Below are 22,314 nucleotides of genomic sequence, written 5' to 3' on the forward strand. Positions count from 1 at the left end.
GGGTGTGAGCTCATTTTACCATGTTTAGGGGAGAGTGCACAAGCACTTTAGCAGTGGTAAAGTTCAGAGTCCTAAGACCAACAAAAACTAACAGGAGCGGAGTGAGTAGGCAAAACATTCAGGGGAAGACCACCCTAAGTCTGACAGACCTAACACTTATTAACATTTAAAAAGTAAGTATTTCCCTGTCAAAAATAATTATTCTGACAGGTTGGACTGCCGGTTTAAACTGCAACAGTCAGGCTACCCTGAAAGGCCTCAAGCCATGTTTTCCCTGTCCCAATATGAGCTGCAGTTCACAGGTGACATTCCATGGGTGCATTTTGCTCCATGTACTATAGTTCTATAGGAAAATCACATATGCTAATCAAAGATTAGCCAGTATTTACATGTTGTAGGGGTCAGAACACATACACCGGGCACTGTACTGCAGCATCCCTGTGTGCAGAGTATAAAAACCAACAATAAAATTGAGCAAAAAACCTGGATGAGTCTTTTGTGATATTACTTTTAATATGAGAGATACACTTGGCCACCTAATTTCCAATACCATTTTTTAAAAGGCACATATCGTAGAAGCTGACTTTGACTGCAAAATATCCAAATGCAAATCCAATTTTGAGAAGGGGACCCAGGTAACTTTAGGATTAAGTAATTCGTTCTTTATTCTACCGTACCTATTAAACTTTCTTGTACCAAACAGGTTACAATTAAAATGTTTTAAGAGCAAAATGTTCCAGTAACTAACAACAATTTATCTGATTGCATTTATTAATTCTATAGTTTCTACCAATACAGCATCTCCCCTGCGTGCATCATGAAACAGACCTAACGCTAGTCCTTTTCTGGGAAAAGCACTTCATAGTGTTCAAGGCAACCCTAATGTTAGCAGCGTACAGGAACAAATGTGCATACGAACCCCCATGTTTTAGTCCCTGCTTGGTTTCTGTTTTCAGTTCTAAATTAATATCCACGAACACAGACCCAGGTGTCTGTGAATAGTGTTTCCAATAAACCTAGGACTGAGCTATTATTTCCTGAGAATGCTAAATTAGCTGGAGCCTCCTAATACTATTAAAAGCAGTCACATAGCCGGTAAAATATAGATTGAAAGGATTCATTGTCTCATTAATTGCCCCAAGGTTAATGCAAACATAATATAATTAGTATACTTATAGGATTTAAACCCAATTTGAACAACTAAAGGAATTCTCATTCCTTTAATGTACCAATCGATTATTTTAGTAATATTCTGGCACAGTTTTACAAAAGTGCAATTAAACCTTAATTGTTTAAATCTGTATGATCCCTCAATACATAGGTTGGAGAGCTGTGCTCTTCCAATTTGAAGAAATTTAGTTATTAATTGAGAGGTGTGGAAGTCACACTCAAATAATAAACACAATTGTTGTGTGAGTAAACAACAAAAGTAACTAAATAAACCTGTGCTTACCCTTCTGGTAGCTTGGCCCAAAAGCAGTCCGGTATAACTTGGAGGCAATGTTTAAAGTATTTATGCAGATCTCAACAGTAATCAGGTTAAAACACAATACACGAAAATTCCCAAAGCACTTTAGAAGAATAGAATCGAATGTAATTAATAAAATTACACCAAATTGGAAACAATCCATTCAGTAGGACCTGAGCTATATGTTTTTACAGTATTATGCAAAAATATTATGCAAAAATAGCAGCAAAGCCTGAAGCACCACTCCTGGCTATCTTGTCTCATTAGACGTGGGTAAACTCACAGGTTCAGGCTGACCGCAATGGGTCAGATACAGCTCAGCCCGCTTAAGACTTACCTTCTTAAGTCCATGAAAAAAGCTCTCATTTGCATTGACGGGTCTGCAAGGAGGTTGTTGTGGACTTGAATAGCAAGTTGGGTGTCACAAACGATCAATTTTTGTACCTAAGAGCCGGTTGTCTCTGGAGGTGCGCACTGGCACTGGCACCGGCACTTGTGTGGATGGTTGCTGTTGGAGTGAACTGCTGGTCCCACCGGAGCATAACTTTGACGGACATCGCTGCCTGTCATTTCTCAGTGAAGACAAGCCACTTTGCAGTCGTGAGGAGCCCAAAACTTCTGTATCTTCACCTTGCATTCAGGAGGAATACACTCTGATGCTGGATTAGGGTCAAAGACCTCTTAGGGCTCAGGATTCACTCCAGCAGAGGCCAGCAGTAGAGCTCACACAGATCCAAGGAGATCCAGTTCCACATTTGGTAATGCATGAACTTATCACCCCTAAGGGTATCCAGGTACTGGGGGTTGTCAGAGGGATTAAGTGAGCTATTGCCCAAAGTCACATGATGCTGAGCCGAGCTGCTGCCGGGAATCAAACAGTGAGCCCTGCGTTCCAGAGTCAGTCACTCTGGCTGCTGTGTAACACCTCTCCCCATCAGCTAGTTGGTGCTGGTCAGTTGAGCAGTTGCAGGGAGGCCCTCTGGAAGCTTGCTGTGTCCTCGTAACTTGAACAGGAAGTCAGCCAACTGACACTGTGAGTCTCTTCCGGGGTGACTGGGTTCAAGGCAGACAGGTCCAATCTTCCTTCTTCAGACAGTAGGGCAGCCCTCTTCAACCTTCAATGGATCCAGGAGTGTTCTGAAGACTGGTTCTGAAGGTATCACTTTTATATCTGGTGCCAGCTTTTGGTTGGGGTAATTTTCTGGCCAACTGCCAAAACTGGTTCTGGTCAGTTCTTCACTTTCTCCTGGCTTTGGCTCCAAACTGTCTAGGGTGATAAAGGCAAGGCTGACCGGGCGTCAGACTCATTTGTGTATGCTGAAGGCAGGGCCCTTTTAATTGTAATCAGGTCAGGGCACAACTCCTCAGCAGTAATCTTGTCAGGAAGTGTCTCTCCCTCCAAACCTTGGCCTCTTTTGTCCTATGTCTGAAAGCAATACACAAAACACCACAGTAGAGCCATTCACAGACATATGATCTGGGACCCTAGTAGAAAGACACATTTCACTTAGGCAAAAAAAAGGCCAACTTTCTAAAAGGGGCATTTAAAGAATAGTAACTTACGATCCAACTTTATCAGTAATGAGATTTTAAATTACAATTCATATGAGTGGAAACAACATTTCTTTATCTGGTCCCAAACTGAAGTTATCATGTATTAAGAGAAATAAGGTAACCCAGTACTAGTCTGTGGGCGAGACAGTCTTACAGCAGTGAAAAACAACTTTAGGAGTTTTTGACTCCCAGGACATGTAAAACTTGAACCCACATGTCCTAATTTTTATATCTCATACACCCTGAGACATGTTTTACGGGGCTACTTTAGTCGGTGGCAAAATAAGTATGCAGCCCACTATTAGCCTTTGATTTACAGGTCCTGTGTACACGTAGTGTCATATACAATGGGCTCAAAATGTAAATGAAATGTACCAGTCAGGTACAAGCCAATTTTACCATTCTTTCAAGAGAGCACAAACACTTCACCAATGATTAGCATAAGTTAAGATCAGAGTAATAAAAGCAGGTTCATCAAAGGAAGGCAAAAATCTGGGGTGACCTTGTAGGGAGGTCCAGGTCCAACACCTACAGCTTAATACGATATTGTGTTAAGGAGCAAGGAAGTTAGACTACATAGTTTTTAAAATCTAAAGGATTCCCAAAGTGAACAATTAGACCGTTCACTGCAGAGTTTTGAAGAGGTAATTTAATATTTAACTAAATCCTCTATTAATTGTTTATGAAAAGGTTGCCATTCAATACCACAGTCTGCTGCAATAGATCATTGCTGCTGATGGTTTTTGATGAGCCGATTTGAAGGATTTTCCACAGACAGATGTTGATGAAGTCCTGGACTTTGTTGGTGGTGGTGACTGTTGTCCTCCAAGTTTGCACTCAATAAGTTGGTGTTAAAAAGCCTGATCTTGGTTTGCAGCGTTATGTCCTTGGAGCTTCAGATCTTCCTTTGCTAAATAAAGGCAGACCTTGTTTTGCCAATTCTTACCTTGACGTCTGTGCTGCCCACCTGGTCCATGACACTGCCCAGGTAGGTGAATGCCATAACGTTTTCCAGTGCATCACCTGCAAGAGTGATTGTTGGTGTTCTCTTTCATTTGCAGAAGTGTATGGGAGAGTAGGGCCAAGTAATCTGCAAAATCCAGGCCTTCAAGCTGCATCTAAGGTGTCCACCGGATCCCATTTCTTTTCCTTGCTGTGGACATCTTCATGATCCAGTCTGTGGCCAGCAGGAAGAGAAAAGGCAAGAGCAAAGAAACCTGGTGAACTCCGGTCCTTCCTTGGAAGGCTTCTGTGATATGTCCTCAATGGACTATCTTGCAGGTCATTCTCTCATAAGAGTTCCTGATGATTCTTATACGTTTATCTGGCACAATGTAGCAGTGGAGGAGTTTCCAAAGGGGCTCTCCGTCTACGCTGTCGAAAGCCTTCTCATAGTCGGTGAAGGTGACAAAGGAGAGAGTTCAATTTCATCAACTGCTCCATGATGATGATGTGCTGTGTTGCAATCTGGCCAGTGCTGGATCTATCTTTTGGGAAGTCAGATTGTCAGTTTCGCAACTGAACATCGACTTGTTCCTTCATTCTGTTACGCATGTGTTAAAATGGGGTTTCTGGTTGGCTAGGGTATGCACCAAAGCCAGGCAGAACCCACCACTCTAGTCAGGGTAAGGGAGTTACACAAACAAGATAACTCCCTTGGTATCTTGGCAAAGCAATTAGGCTTAGTCCAGAGGCAATGTGTAAAGCTTTGGCGCAACACACACACACACACAAACCGGTGACATGCAAGGCACACCACAAAAAGAGGCTCCACGCAAGGTTATATAAAAAATATCCTTTGTATTATACATAAAACGCATTAGACCTCATTCACATAAATCACTTTGCCAACTAGGCAATTGTCATCACGTCACAGATCATAAATCACTGTCAACTAGGCAATAGTCATAAGTGTACATGTAGTGCAATAAAGTAATTACCTACAAGTTGCACACTTCAAAAAATATTATAAACGGATGTATGACGTTACAACGCATACTTTTACAACGCATGCACTTACAACACAATTTTTACAACGCAACATCCACTACAACGCATTCCATTACATCGCATGACACTACAACGCATTTTTAAAAACTACCTTTACAACGCATTCCATTACATCGCATACCACCTTTACAACGCATACAATTACAACGCATAATATTACATTGCATTTAAGGTAAGTATTGGATAGTATAGGGGTAACAATTACTATTCTAACTCCAGTGGGTGCAAAAGTAGGGTAGGTGTTGGATAGTATAGGGGTAAAAATTACTAATCTAACTCCAGGGGGTGCAACAGTAGGGTAAGTGTTGGATAGTATAGGGGTAAAAATTACTATTCTAACTCCAGGGGGTGCAACAGTAGGGTAAGTGTTGGATAGTATAGGGGTAAAAATTACTATTCTAACTCCAGGGGGTGCAACAGTAGGGTAAATGTTGGATAGTATAGGGGTAAAAATTACTATTCTAACTCCAGGGGGTGCAACAGTAGGGTAAGTGTTGGATAGTATAGGGGTAAAAATTACTATTCTAACTCCAGGGGGTGCAACAGTAGGGTAAGTGTTGGATAGTGTAGTGTAATATTATGCGTTGTAATGGTATGCGTTGTAAAGGTAGTATGCGATGTAATGGAATGCGTTGTAAAGGTAGTTTTTAAACATGCGTTGTAGTGTCATGCGATGTAATGGAATGCGTTGTAGTGGATGTTGCGTTGTAAAAATTGCGTTGTAAGTGTAGTGCGTTGTAAAAGTTGCGTTGTAAAGGTTGTTCCCCATTATAAACATAACACCTTACACCATCACTGTGTAGAATACGTACGGGAATATAATAAATCAGAGGAGACATCGCATGTTAGGTTACACATAAATAACTATGTACCTGTGGGAGCTATAGGGCTCCTGTGCCTCTTTTACAGGCTGCAAGGTAATCTGAAAATGGCAGGAGCAGGACAGGGACCTCCGCCGAGGACTGCCACCCCGTCCTCCTAACTGGGTCCACGCATCAAGTGCTCCCAAACATGAATCCGCTGGATAATGACCCCACGGTAAGAGGCAGCTGCCCACAGATACGTGGTGCAGCCGCTGGGACAAATGTGGCAAAACAGCAAAGGAACGCAGTGCCCCCAGGTATGTATCCACCAGCAGTGGTAGCTGCCCATGATTACACGAAGGGGAAGCTGTTGTAGGAGAACACTAACTCAGCCGTTGAGGAGACCTCGCCGGATTCTCCCATTGTAGCAGCCTGCGGCGCTGAAAACTCAGTCGCACTCTGTAGGAAAGTTAGGAATCTTCCTGGCAGCCTCAGAACGCAGCGGGGTCAAACAGCACAGCTCTTGTAAACCCTGGTGCTGCTTCTCCTGTGCCACTCCGTTCACTTCCTGGCTCGGGAGTCAAGACGCGTCTCCAGACTCCCGGTGCGCAGCGACCGCCTCGCCTTAAGCCCAACAGCTGTCACGCCTGCTCCAGGGGATGGGTGGGGTCACACTCCATTTCATCAGGTGGCTAGGCAACCTCTCGAGGCCAAAGGCTGCACAGAAGACACTGCAGAAGCTCCTCTTTCCAGTAGCATACCCCATGCTGTTCCAGGTGGGGGGAGGAGGGATCACCACACGATGGTCAAGAGGCGGGAGAGGGAGAGCCCTCCTCTTTAATAAGCTCTCTACTCCTGAGCCTCTGCACACAGCTCCCACAATGCGTGATCGAGGAAATCCCTGGGCCAGCTAGCAGTGCTAACAGACAGTTTTGAAAACCAATAAAGTGCTCACCACATGCTTCTTGCATGCTCTCTCCTGGTAAGGATCAAGAACACCACGCTCAGCATGCACATCTGTCCTTTGGAAAGTGATGAAGAACACAGCACTGTAGTAGAACAGAACTCATGGTGCTCTGTCAAGAAAAAGCACACAGATCATTTGCAGAGCCAAGCACACAACGCTCCGTGAAAGTAAAGCTTGCAGAGCAAAGCACATGGAAACTTTTATATCCCTGAGTTTTCCAGACCAGAAAACCAGCACACACAGGCCCTTGAGGAGTCCTTCATAAGCAGGATACCACACCAGGTCAAAAAGAGTCAGTCCTTTTCCTCCACCACAGACAGAAGCAGCAACTGCAGGCCAACCCACTCCTCACTCAGAAAAGGCAGCCCTCCTCACACAGTCCTTCCGCTCTTCTTCTTGGTAGGGTCCTCTTGTTCCTTGAAATAATCTTAATTCCTGGGGTTTTAGGTCCAATACTTATACCCCATTGTGTTATTGTTCTCATTGTGGCAAGAGTCTCTGAACCCAGTCCAAACCAGTCCTGTCCTCTATGGTGCAGCATGACCACAGGGGGCAGAGACAGCATTGTGAAAAGGAAACACAGCCTACTCAGTTGTAAGTGAAACTCCTCCTACCACTCTAAATGCAGCCAAGGCCTATTTAGCCCAGCTATGAGTCACCTAGGAAAGGCAGGACACACCTCAACTCCCCTTATGGCTGTCTACAGTGAATGCACATCCCCAGCTCCCGTCACTCCAACACCAGACGCTGAATATACAAACAGAGGCACACATGATGGTAAAGTAAGAAAATGCCCACTTTCTAAAAGTAGCATTTTCAAACACAAAATTTAAAAAACACCTTCTGAGTTCAGAGAGCCTAAACTAAATTTGTCTATCTTGCCCCTATGGAAACCTACACATGTAAAATGTTACAGCGCAGCCCCAGTGATAAGCCTATGGAACAGACAACCTTTTAATAGTGAAAAATGAAATACACACAGTATTTCACTAACCGGATATGTCACACACACCTGTACATGTCCTAACTTTCACATACACTGCACCCTGCCCATGAGGGTACCTGGAGCTTACCATAGGGGTGCCTTACATGTAAGGAAAGGGAGGTTTTGGGCCTGGCAAGTGGGTGCACTTGCTAGGATAACATTGCAGTTTAAAACTGCGCACGCAGACACTACAGTGGTAGGTCTGAGACAGATTTACAGAGCTACTCAGGTGGATGGCACAATCAGTGCTGTAATCCCACTAGTAGCATTTGATTTACAGGCCCTAGCACACACTGTGCACTTTACTTGGGACTTACCAGTAAAGCAAATATGCCAATCATGGATAACCAATCATATCATAATTTATACAGATAGCATATGCACTGTAGCACTGTTTAGCAGTGGTGAAGTGCCCAGATTCCTATAGCCAATGAAAACAGGGTCAGAAAATTAGGAGGCAAAAGGTTTGGGGATAACCCTGTGGAAAGGGCCAATTCCAACAGGATGACTCTGTTTAACGCTTTGCCTGTGGTTGATAGAAGAGTTATCCCTCTGTAGTTTGTGCAGTTAATAAGTTAACCTTTCTTGGGGATCTTGGTGAGATATCCCTCCTTCCAGTGAGATGGCACCATTTCCTCTTCCCAGATCCTTCCAAACATGGGGTAGAGCATGTCTACGCATGTTTCAATATCTGCCTGCAGTGCCTTTGCAGGAATGTTGTCAGGTCCTACTGCCTTCCCATTTCTTGGATGTTTGATGGTTTGCCATGTTTCTTCCTTGGTTGGTCTGCTGCAGTTGATTGGCAAATCCTTGTCAACTAGCTGTACACGTGGTGGAGACTGCGACACAGGCTGGTGCAGCAGTTTTTCAAAGTACTACATCCATTTTTGTGGCTGGCCTTTGTTACCCATGATTGTCTTCCCAGCTTTGTCTTCAACAAGTCTTTATGTGTTCCTATATCCACCATGGCCAGTTCCAAGACCAGCCGCAAAAGAAAGAGGGTTATGCATGCGTCTAGCTATCCCACCATGTAAACAAAACCCTAGCTACAGAAACGTCAAAGCATCTCCTCGGGCATTGGATTTCCTATTACTTTACTGAATATTGCTGCAATACTTTTAAATTTTCCCTAGAATATGAGAGCTATTGCTATTTTAAAAATCCCAGTGGCAGTCTAGTCATGCTTCATATAGAAGGGTAAACTGAGAATAAAGAGGGAATGGTAATTTTACATAGAGCATGTAAGCACTCAGGCAATAGCCAAGTTTCAAACGTGAAATTCTTTGGGTTAGTTATGGGCTGGGCAAATGTCCTACAGCTTGGACCTTCAGGTCGGGTTTAATCAAATATATTGAAATGTTTTATAGGGGCTTCATCATCTTACTCGAGCAAAGTTAGCCGTTGTGCAGGGACGCGCACATGTTCTTCCAGATATCGCCCTGTGCTCCTGTGGCTAGACGATGAATTAGCTTATCCCTACACCCGGTTTCTATCCTATAGCACAAGCCCCGCCCTAGCATAGGAGAAAGAAGTAATAAATAAACAGAGCAGCCTGACAGAAATATCTGCTCCTGGAACCATCCAATGTCCTCACTTGACAACATCCCATGAAATATTTTGTAAAAAAATATTTTGCAGTTTTGTTAAATTGTACAGAAAACAATCTCTAAAAACACTTGGCTAAGAAAAGCCATTTTATCAATTTATCAGATGTCAACTATGCTGCTGCTGCCTAACCTTTCCAATCCGGACCCAAATATTTCTTTGTGAATAAAGCAGATTACTTATGTACATTTCAACATTATAAAGCGAGCGACATATCAATTTATATAACTTCCGAAGCAAACACCTCACCTTTATAATTTAGACTGGGCTACGAGTGAAAATAGATTAATCAGTGGTGTTAAATTTTAAAAAGCCGTTCGTCCAGCAATATGTTAGAAGATTTCTCAAGTAATATTTAATATACTAAAATAGGAGCGAATAGAACTAAAATATTTCTTGTGTCTACGCTTGGCAAACTGTTATATTAATATAATTCAATAGATATAACATTGGCGAAATAAAAACGGAATCTTTACGGCACACACTATCTCGTACTGTCAAAATTACAAGGACTGCGAGATCACATGGAACTGAAACTTTATCATGCATGCAAAAGAGCAACCAAATGTAAAAAGGACTGGATAAGAGAGGGAAGGACAGTATATTGTGCTCTAACTGTATATAGCGCTTGAGCACTGAAGCTTCTTGGCGCCGTATAGCCGGTTCGCCTGAACTACAACTCACTGAGTCCATATTACTTGAATACTTTCTATATTTTTTAAGACAAGTTTGAGGTCGAAATTTGGGAGTTAGAGAGCAGCAAAACTTGACAATGATGAACCTGCGAGAGCAATGGATAAGTGGAAAGAAACAGTGTCAGCTTTAAATAGATGACAGGCGACAGAACAGCCTTTACTGTGTTCTAGAGGAGCTTTTCTGCTGTCCAATTACGGTTCATGCTTGTATAAGTGTGCCATCCACTCCGATATATGAATTTGCCTTGCATGCTGAAATAGAAAAAACAAATAACGAGGCGACTTTTAAACCCTGCTTTGTACAATGGCGAAGAAACCATTTCCTTCCAGGAAGTCGTTACAGAATCGAAATCAAGGAGAATATAAAAGAAACCATGTTCTTCTCTTATGTTGGTCATTGCTCATTTTACCTCACATTGTGCCTGATTATAATGGCGGTCAGAGGCCTGTCGGGAATGGGACCGCCCAATTTGCTGTCGGCGGGCCCACCATTAGGATTAGGATGAGACCGCCTTCATGTCGGTTGCAATCTGTATATTTTGTATTGTGGCGTGTGCTGTGGGCTGCAGCACACACCGCAGTCCAAAATAAACACATTGCACATATCCCTGCACTATGCGGCAAGCACCGTATGGTGCCTGCCACATGGTGCAGGGATATGTAGGGGGGCGGCCATATCGGAGGGGGAAAGGGAGGTCCACTTCCCGCCTGTCTTTTCATGGTGGGTTAAAGGGACATTGTAATCCCTATGGTGGTGCCTTAGCAGGCACTGCTACTGTTGTAGGGATTGCAGTCCCTTCCACGCACAACGGGCACCTTGAGCCCATCAGAGGCGCCATCATAATGCAGTTGGCGGTAATGCAGGGGCCGATGGCGGTGTGACCGCCACTGACGGCCTGACGGTGGCGGTCCCACCGCCATCGTGTTGAGGCCCATTGTTCTTACTTAGAACAACTAAGCATATGTTTTACCTTTAGGTTAGTCTGAGTTATTGGCTTCTTGTTACTGGACATTCAAATATGTCACATTTGTAAATCCGCTGTGGAAGCATACTGAAGAAATGCTCCTGTGTGAAACCCCTTTAACTCTATTAATCCGGTTCATGCATTTCAAGTGCAAAAACATCCCAAATATAATTGCTACAGCTGTGTTTCGCACGTTTCAAAGGAATGTTTCAAAAGCATGAAGAATTTGATTTTTTAAAACAGTCAGGCACTTTTCTGTGTCGATATATGTCACAAGTTAACAAAAGTTACAAAAAGAATGACTTTATTTGTTGATAATAATATGTCTGTAGGCTGATCAAATGACGCATTTACTCTGATCCATTTCCTTTTCACTCCCTTCCGCACATACAGTAACACCTTTAATCAGGACGTTTGTCTGCAAGACAGCACTTTAATGCACATTCTAAAACGCTGATGAACGCTGTTCTCGTAATTACTGATCGACAAATCAGATAATGTAGATTACAGATTACTTACAGATTGCTTGCCCGCCCCAGTAAATCACTGGGGACAAACACCTGATGTGTAACAAATGGCTCAAGTCTTTCAGAGGAAATCTTGTCGCTTTAGAAAGTAATGCAATTATTTGTTTTGATAGCCAATTAAGAGACTCATCTATCACTATAATCTAAGGCTAAAATCAGTAATTAGATTACAGGTAAAGATTTTCTTGAGCCCCCTCCACGATCATAAATACTGTAGTCAGAGCCCAGATTAGCAGATATCATTACTAGACACAGTGCCTTAGCAGCAAGCCGTTAATGATGTGAGGGCCCTGCCTCCAATGCGGCTTTGCGAACATGTAAGGGGCAGGATTCACAAAGCACTTTAGCTTGTGGCGTGTCCTGCTCGGGTGTCTGATGAATACCTGGGCTGGACGGCTTGATAGAAGTGTGAGTAGCTCATCCAGAACTGCTTGAACACTACAATGAGCGTAAAGACTCAAATCACAATCACATAATCTACTCATGCTGCACGGATAGTGTGACCTTTCTGGAAAGCAATGTTTTCAATAACAGTGGACACGCATTGTTTGTCTGTTTTACTTTTATGATCGTAATATTAAACCAATATAACGATGATAATTGTACTGGTGACATAAATAAGACAGTAACAGATTGAAAGCATTGATCTCAATGTCATTAGATGTTCCACGTACTAAGGTTTTTTAATAAAAAAAACACAATGGCTTAGTGCAGTTGTTCCATTGCAAATCAATTCTGCATCTCAAATTGGTTAGAAATACTACAATTCCCATAATCCATTGCACATTGTGCTCAATAGTAGCATAACTGTGGCCTTAACTTATATATTTTTAAAACACTTTGTTGTATCATCCATGCCTCATAGGAGTCGTTCAAAACAAACATCATCATCATGCCTCAAAAAATCAATTTAATGTCGGGCAAAATATTGTTAATATATCATGTGCTCTGTGTGGCACAACTAAAAATGTGCTATTCCATATTTCCAGATGTTTGAAACAGGTTCTACGCATATTGAAAAATACCTCAGCTAAATATTTCAATTTCTGTTATCCATACCGGTATTGTGCTGGGGTGCTTACCCCTTCAAAACCTGGCTGCAACCTTATTAACAGACTATGGTTTCCACATTCATTTAATGCTTTAATCAGTGTTGTAAGATTGATGCAACCGGCAGGCATTCCAGTTATATTACTACTCCACCTATGTGATGCTCCCGGGAGCAGCCGGTTATAAACTGGAGGCAGGGAGCCGTCAGGGACTGCAGGGGCATTGGTACCCCCCCAGCAGTCCCCAACACTGCACACTGGGGTCCCTGGGTGGGCTCCAGGGCACCCAGCATCGAGAGGCCGGGCACCAGGTATAGGGTACCCAGGGCCAATATCGACACAGGAAGAGGGCAATGACCCGCTTTCTGCTGGTCATATCCTGGTGAGAGAAGAGTCCATGGTTCTAAATTACTATGAGTATGCAAATGTACAAATCACATGGGAACCTCAGACATTTGGCCACACCCCGTACACTTTAAAAGTATCCAAATGTCTTGCTGCCTTTTGCCAGTATGATGGACAGCTTTTCAAAAGGTCCACCAGCACATCTCCCAACAATTTTAGTAACTCGTTCTTGATGCCAAAAAATATGAGGACATCTCCACCAAAGAAAAAAACCCTTACTTCATATAGTTAAGAGAAATTACCTTTGTTTTGTAGAGATTTAGTTGTTTGAACTCTTTTTGTCTTCTGTATAGGAGAATTTATGTTACAAAGACTCCTGGATGAAGATGCAGAGGAACAATTACATTGCCAAAACATACACAAGGTCACTGGACACATTACCTCATGGTCCATTACGCAGTTGTATTGTAGCATATGCACTAGACATTTTCCCAAAGAGGCAGCACTTACTAATTGACGAGTAGAAAGTAATCCAGTTGTGTAGACCTTTTGTGCAAAACCTTGGCCTCTTGTTGCATAAAGCTGCAGGTGAGATTCCGTTCTGGCCAAGTCACTCACAGAGCTGCTAACACACCCACATAGACCCCCTGACCACCACTCAGGCAGCCATTCAGCCACTCACACATGCACTCGCACACCCATGGTTACTCACACACCCATAGTCACTCACACATCTACTCACAGATCCACACAGCCAAATGGACTCCCAAATAACTATAACAGGCCCATGCAACCACCCCAACACCCACATAACTACTCACACACCCACAAAACTACTTACACACCAACTCACACACCCAGAAAATTATGCATACACCCACACACATACATACAGCTACTCTCACACCCAAAAAGAGACCCATAAATCTACTCACACACTGACCCACCCTCAAAACTACTCACACATACACTCACATACCCATACAGCCACTCACACACCTACTCACAGACCCATACAGCCACTCACACACCTACATACACAATACCACACCCACACAGCAATTCACATGCCCACTCACTATCCTATACAGCCACTCACACACACACTTTCAAAGGTTACAGTTAGGAAATACAATTTTAAAAAACCTTTGAAATTCACACAAAAACTAAAGGTTACAGGGATGTTATAGTTCAAAATAACATTAAATAACTCTAGAAATTCACTGAAAAAATCAAGGGTTACAGGGACAGTTTAGTTAGGCTCAGAGTTTAAACGCATAAAACCACTGAAATTCTGCAGTTAAAGTTAAATGAGCTAACTATTTTTATTTTATGCAATTTATAGAGCGCACAAATACCCTTGGGTGCCTCGGCGCTGTGGACTGTGTAGATGACCAAGCCAGGAGCAGGTGGTTATTGGTTAAAAAGCCAAGTCTTTACTAGTTTCCTAAAGGCAAGCAGAGTAGGGCAAGTTTTAGTGTGAAGAGGAAGAGTGTTCCACAACTTGGCTGTGGCAACGGTGAATTTTCTGTCACCCCAGGAGACTTTTTTAGTTCGAGGGATCTTCAGGAGCTTAGCTCCTGATGATCACCGGGGTCTGTTGGGCTTGTAGACACACAAAACCTTCTTCAAAAACTCAGGTCCAGTGTTGTGGATGGCTTTGTATGCGAGGCTGAGTGCTTTGAATTTAATTTGGCTTCTTATTGGTAGCCAGTCGATTTTCGGACTACCTTTGAGATTGGTTGATACTTAGGGGTGCTTGTTAGCATTCTGGCGGCCGAGATCTGCACCATCTGTAGTCTATTTATGACCTTCTTCTGAGCATTGAGGAGGAGGCCATTATAATATTCAATTTTTGACATTACTAGGGTGCTAATAAGTGTTTTTCCGGCATTGGATGGAACGAATGGTAGGAGTTTTTTAATCATCCGAAGGGTATAGAAAGATGAGGAGTCAACTGCATTGGCATGGGATAAAAAAGATAGCTTGTCGTCAAACAAGACACCTACATTTCTGACTTTCGCGACAGGGCGGTGGAGTTCCCAGATTGGCTGGCCACCAAGTAGGCGTTTTGTCAGAGTTCAGCTTTAGGCAGTTGTTGGCCATCCAGGTACTAATGGCCAACATTCCATCTTGAAAGCTGGCTGCAATTGCTCCTCCGTCATTATGAATTGTGAGTACTAGTTGTGTGTCATCTGCGTAAGATGTCACACCCATTATAACTTACACCCCCGCAACGCGCTGCTTATGACCTCAAATATTACATCACTCATGAAATGGTCAGGGACATCACTGATGACATCTCAAATTACATTACTCATGACATCATAAAGTGAGTGTAAATGTTTAGTAAAAGTTTCTGAGACTTAAAGATATATACTAAGCTACTGCATAAGTTAAATTACTATTCTTATTGTACTACTAATGAGTGATACTGTTTCTAACACGTCATCTGAGTGGCTACGTGTCTTTTGTATTGCAGGGCTTCCACTGGGAGGTGGTGGTCCCCCAGGGCTGAAAATGGCCCAGGAAGGGGGGGCCACATTGACCCCTATCCCTTTCAATTGTATTTTTGGCCGGGGGGGGGGTTGGTCCTCGTAGTTCTTTAGATCCACAGGGTGGGAGCCGAACAGTCCCCCTCCAATAAAATTAACAATGAATGAATGAAGTGACATTTATAAAGTACACAGCTATTCAACAGAGTGCCCCGGTGCTGACAGGTATCTCCCCACTATTACCTGGGGGACGCTTTATTGCAGAATAGCCTGGTTTTTAATTCCTCTCTCAAAGAGAACAATTCCAGTCTGGTTCTAAGGGCCAAAGGGAGTTGGTTCCAGGCTTGGGCCCCCAGGAACATAAAGGATCTACCTCCAGTTCTAATCCAGCGGACCCTAGGAATGATAGCCAGATGGCTGAATGAAGATCGCAGAGTTCTGGAGCGGCTGTAGTGTAATATTTGCTTCCTGATTTAGCTGGCACTGTTGCCATGTAGAGCTTTAAGTATCAAGATCAGAGCCTTAAAGTTCATCCTGTTGCCCATTGGCAACCAGAGTAGAGCTCTGCGATGGCCGGACATAAGAGTTCAGGGGGCCAGGTTAAGGATTAGTCTCGCTGCTGCATTTTGAACCACTTGCAGGAGGTTCAGAAGATAATCCGGCAGACCCGAATATATAACATTCCCATAATCTAATAAGTAATTACGGCCTGGATCACTATTTTCCTAGTGGCAGTAGACACAAGGGGTAGATATTTCCTCAGGGTTAGTAGCAGCCCAAAACAGGTGCCTACCATCACTTGAATTTGGTGTTTCATGGATACAGAGATGTCAATTTGAATGCCCAGATTTTTTACCGGGTTTTGAAGGGCAGCTGGTGGAGGCGTATCCTGGGGCATCTAGGATCTCCAGTCCTCAGAAGGTGGAGTTCCAAAAAAGACAATCTCCAATTTATCAGGATTTTATTTAAGTTGGTTAATGGCCAGCTAATTGAACACCTTAGAGAGGCATGTTCTAATGTTCTCAACCTCAAAGTCTCCACCTTTTCCCACAAGTGAAAAGAAGCTGGGTATCATCCGCATAGGATATTACTTTGGCCACACAAGATTCAGCCAGAACCGCAAGTGGGGTCAAGTAAAGATTAAAAAGTGTAAGGCTCAGGGCTGAGCCATGGGGGACGCCCACCTCCAGATTCTGGATATCGGAAGTATAGTGAGCAGTCCAGACTTCCTGACTTCTATCATCTAGAAACAAGGTTAGCCACTTGAGAGCAGTTTCACCAGTTCCAATACTCTGAAGCCGCTTTAGTTGTACTTAGATGCTGTCATGGGGAACAGTATCGAAGGCCACCGAGAGATCCAACAAAAACAAGACGGTCCTTCCCCCATGATCCAACTTCTCTTTAAAGTGCTCAGTAATCTCTAGCAGCATTGTTTCTGTGCTGCAGCTGGTTCTAAAACCAGATTGACTAGAGTGCAGCAAATTGTTATTTCAAGGTAGCCTGAAATGATGGAATTGACATGTTTTCCAAGCACCTTAGAGAAGGCAGGAAGTAGAGATATCGGTCAGTACTTTATGATCGGCTTAAGGTTTTTTTAAGTAGCGGAAGAATTTTGGCAGGTTTCCATGCAGACAGTATTAGTCCAGAGGTTAGTGAGGCATTAGGAACTTTCTTGGCCACCAAATTAATGGCCAGAGCCATCTTGGCCAGAAGCTGAGCTGGGCAGGGATCGGCAGGGAAGCCTGACTTCAATCGACTGATGGCAGATAGAGATTCCTCTGGAGATATCGGAGGTAGGTGAAGAAACATTGGGGTTCCACCATTAGTCATTCTTGGGTCATGTGATGTCATGTTGTGACTATCACATTGGGGCATAGAATCAAAAGAGCTTTGTACAGCAACAATCTTATCATGAAAAAACTCTGCCAATTGGTTGGTCCATTCCGCTGATGGTTGATAGTGTCCAATAGTGACCTCAGGATTATGGAAGGATTTAACAATTTTAAAAATCTCCTTTGATCTGTTTTTTCAGATTCCTCTATTTTTTCTTTAAAATAGGCTTGTTTCCACTGCATTGACTTTTACGTAATGAGCCTTCAAGGCCAATTTAGAATTACTTTTGTCCATCAGGCTGTAGTTTCTCCTCCATCTTCTTTCCAGGCCCTTACACGCTTTTTTACTTGTTTTAATATCTCATTAATCCAGGGGGCAGATTGCTTTGTTTTATGAGAGTGCCATGCAACGATAGGAGCTAGCACATTTACACCCTGCGAGATCCAAGCATCTAACTGGGAGGTATCCGTCTCTGGATTGCCCGAAAGAAGGGGGATTGAAGATTCAAGGGCATTGCCCAAATCAGTGGGAGAGTGTTAGAAATGGGGATCTCTAGTTGGCAGAGGCTGGCTCCAGTGTCCAAATAGGGACCCTTCTTCCTAAGTCAGAGTAAGGGGGTACACCCTTTGATAACCCCTGCTCAACCCTGTGGTAACGTAGCACAAGCAAACATGCCTATCTCAGAGGCAGTGTGTGAAGCATTTACGACCACACACAATAACGCAGTGAAGACACTACAAAGGGACACCACACAAGTAGTTATAGAAAAATGAGTATCTTTATATAGGCTTAACACAAGGCTCAAAAGCGATCAAGAAGCCACAATGCACGTAAATATAGATGCACTTAAAAAGCAATAAAAGCAATCAAAAGCATTTAAAATGAACTTAGTTCGAGGCCGGGGTCTACGCGACCCGGTGACGCACAATGTACCTGAGGTTTAAAGGGTCACAGCACTCAGCTTCGTGAGGGAGCCGCGATGATGACAGGCGGACTCGCAGCGGCCACAGCTCCCTGCTGCAGCGGTCCGTGGAGTGCACTCACGACGATCCTGAGACGGTGGTAAAAGGCGGGCACTCAGCGGCACAGCTCCTCAGCTGCAGCGGCCCAAAATAGCGATAGCGATGATTCTCGTAGCATAGGCAAATGCGGGCTCTCAGGGGCAACAGCTCCTCAGCTGCAGCAGCCCACAGTAGCAATAGCGATGATTCTCATAGCACAGGCAAATGCGGGCTCTCAGCGGCAACAGCTCCTCAGCTGCAGCGGCCCGCGATAGCGATGATTCTCATAGCACAGAAAAATGTGGGCTCTCAGTGGCAACAGCTCCTCAGCTGCAGCGGCCCACAGTAGCGATAGCGATGATTTTCAACCCGAGTTCCCCGCAGTAGACCCAGAGGCTCTGGAATTCTCGACAGAAGCCTCCCCTGCGAGAAGAATCCCCTCAATAGGAACTCAGAAGGCTGATGGGTGAAGTCTAATGTCCCTGAGACTTCAGCAGGAGGCAAGCTTAAATCAGGCCCTTGGGTAGTTGCTTCAGCAAGTGGGATCAAAGTTTCAAAGTCCTTTCCCTCTAGTTGCATGGACAGAGGCTCGTCTTGACATCCCGAAGTAACACACTGTGTAGGGGTTTTAGCACAGATATTTATACCCCAAAAGTCTTTGTTCTCAAAAGTCACAAGCCACTGATCCCAGCCAGAACCAGTTTGGTGTGGTCCTGGAGCGCTTTGTTTACAAGGCGGCATCCTGCCTTTCAGGAAAAGGGGGTCTGCCATCTGACGCACAGTGGGAGGTGGAGCCATCATTCACCTTGCCAGGCACAGCCCTGCTCAGATCAAAGGGTTACTCCTCCCCATACTCCAACTGCAGATCTCTCTATTCAATACAGGTCAGGCTCAGCCTGCCCTGTCCCTCCAAAACCAGACAGCCAATACACATAACAGCAGAGCACACTAGAAGACTTTGGCAAGTAAATACCTCCTTTCAAGAAGTGGCACTTTCAAACATCGAATACAAAAATAATCCTCACTAAAAGATGTACTCCAATATTCTGAGCTCAGGCATACTAAATTCAACTTTCCAAACATGTTCCTTGGGTCAGCTAGGGTTATAGGGAATACCAATTAATACCGTCACTTTACAATAGGGAGCATTCGCGCTCTAGCACTGAATAGCAGTGGCACAGTGCCCAGACCATCTAACACCGGCAAACATAGAGGAGACAATAGCAAAAGATGGAAAGGAGACACACGCCAATGGTGCCAGGTCTAACAGAGAGGTTCTATGGAAAGCACTAGATGTTGTTGGAGTGTTTATGGAATGCGTCTGCCTTTTTTTTACATGTAGGCCTGCTAAAACTAACTAAATAATGGTCCGAACAGGTTAGTGGTTAAAGATCATCTACTTTAAGTGTGATATTGGATAAAATTTGGTCTAGGGTATGTCCTGCCCTGTGTGTTGGTTGAAGCACATATGGCCTAGGGCTAAGAGCTGAACAATAGGCCTACCCCATTGAGGTGGCAGTTCCCAGGGCCAAGATTGGCCATGGGGAGGGGGCAAAACCAAAGGAAATGATGGACGGAGTGTTGAACATTGCAAGCACTCACCCCCAGTCAACTGATCTGGGTTTAATCCATCACCGTTCTTTAGCCCACTCTGCCACCCCAGTTCACACATGGCCATATGCAAATCAGTCTGACCATGTGCCTCATGGGAACAGTCCAGCCCGAACTGCCAAGCCACGTCTTCCCTGGACCGGAAACAAGCTTCCTTTGGTTTTGCTTTGTTCGCCATAAGTTGGCAGGGTATGCTCAGACGTGAGTCCCTTGCTCACTTTGCCACTGGATTCAAGCAAGCCTGGCTGAAGACGGCTGAAATGCCAGAAACCGGTCCTAGGAAGCTTGTTTCCGGTCCAGGGAAGACATGGCTTGGCAGTTTGGGCTGTACTGTTCCCATGAGGCACAGGGTCAGACTGATTTGCATATGGCCATGTCTGAACTGGGGCGGCAGAATGGGCTAAAGAATGGTGATGGATTAAACCCAGATCAGTTGACTGGGGGTGAGTGCTTGCAATGTTCAACACTCCGTCCATCATTTCCTTTGGTTTTGCTTTGTTCGCCATAAGTTGGCAGGGTATGCTCAGACGTGAGTCCCTTGCTCACTTTGCCACTGGATTCAAGCAAGCCTGGCAGAAGACGGCTGAAATGCCAGAAACTGGTCCTAGGAAGCTTGTTTCCGGTCCAGGGAAGACATGGCTTGGCAGTTTGGGCTGTACTGTTCCCATGAGGCACAGGGTCAGACTGATTTGCATATGGCCATGTCTGAACTGGGGTGGCAGAGTGGGCTAAAGAATGGTGATGGATTAAACCCAGATCAGTTGACTGGGGGTGAGTGCTTGCAATGTTCAACACTCCGTCCATCATTTCCTTTGGTTTTGCCATGGGGAGGGGGGCCACAAGCGCCCCTTCTCCATATTATATATCTAATAAGCCCCCAGAACCTGGCCCACATGTGCGCTCTAGATCAAACAAGCAAGGAAGACCACACTTTTTTATTTTCTTGGGGACTCACATGCTCTTTGGCCCCGGGCTGGGTACCTAGGGGACCCCATCAATACACCTAGGGGGTCAGGGTATTGCTACCCTGTGCCTCCTCTTTTTTTAACTTTTTTGTTTGGGACCCATAACGGCTGCCAACACTTCCTGGTTGAAGTGTAGACAGCCACTCAGATCTTTACACGAGAACTGTTGAATCCATGGAGGGCTTGTGTCCCTAGATATCTGTATATATTTTTTTCTTTAATAACTCTACAACTACTGAACGAATTTACAACAAGTCACAAAAAGCACTCTTTCTGGACGAAGATCTAGCTTTCGGCTAAATTTGTTGTAATTCCATCCAGCGGTTGTGTAGTAACGTCTAAAATTCTTATGGGAAATTGCATGGGGACAATTAATTTTAGGACCCACTTTTTCTCTGCCCCTGCTTGACAAATGATTCCAAAATGTTCCAGACAGCAGCTGAATTCATGTGCATACTAGTTCTGAAAAGTTTGTGAAGATTCATCAATCAGCCCCAAAGTTATTGGCAATACAAAAAACGCTTTTCCTATGGAAACTGTGTACTAACTATAACTACCTACTGGCGAACACCAGAAGAAAATAAATATATATATATATATATATATATATATATATATTACCTACTGGCGGTCGCCAGTATGTAGTTATAGTTAGGACCACGTTTCCATATAGGAAATCTGCAACATTCTATTTTGAATAACTTTGGCGCCGGTGGACGAATCCTCGCGAATTTTTCAAAATAGGTGGGGCGCTACGCTCCGCTCCTACCCTGAAAGTCTCGGGGGGATACGTCAAGCGGGGGCTGAGATAAAAGGGGGGTCCCAAAACGCGTTTTTCCCATGCATTTTTCCATAGGACCTTTAGACAGGGCTACAGCCCGAACGGCTGAACAGAATTACTAGAAATTTGGCAGAGAGGTAGTCCTCAGGTCAAGGAAGTGCCTTTTGTAGGTTTGGTGTAAATCCGTTTAGTAGATTCTGAGAAAATAGCCTTTAAATCAATATATATATCTGAGCCAGCTTACGGTGCGCTTACGGTACGCTTACCGTACGCGTACGGTGGCGTGCGCGAGCGCGATTCTGATTGGCTCTTAGATCTTAGTAAACATTCGAATCGGCCGAAACCAGGAAGCGGCGGCCGCCATTTTCTCTCTCGCACTGAGAGTGATTTTCAAAATATAAAGCCCAAAAACATGTAATGGGGCTGTTTAGACAACTCCCAAACACATAGCCATGTTGAGGGAGTCCCCAAAGATCCCCCAAGGCCAAAAACGGAATTTTTATTTTTTCGGTAATTTCGCCGATTACGCTTACCGTACGCGTACGGTAAAAAATTATAAAAAAAAAGAAATTATCCACACTCTCTCCACCCCGTGTGCAAATGGTGCCCAAAGGGCACCATTTGTGCATGGCTTATAAAGTATACGAAAAATTAA

At 44.1% G+C, this 22,314-nt stretch overlaps 1 protein-coding gene across 1 annotated transcript in view; it reads left to right on the forward strand.

The window, feature by feature from the left end:
* The window catches only part of PRR16 (proline rich 16), a 1,148,678-nt gene that overhangs the window by 1,082,339 nt on the left and 44,025 nt on the right, over positions 1-22,314 (forward strand). The gene's annotated exons all lie outside the window — the stretch shown is intronic.

Source organism: Triturus cristatus, chromosome 2_1 (genome assembly GCF_964204655.1).
Source record: "Triturus cristatus chromosome 2_1, aTriCri1.1, whole genome shotgun sequence".
In the NCBI taxonomy this organism is placed as follows: Eukaryota; Metazoa; Chordata; class Amphibia; order Caudata; family Salamandridae; genus Triturus; species Triturus cristatus.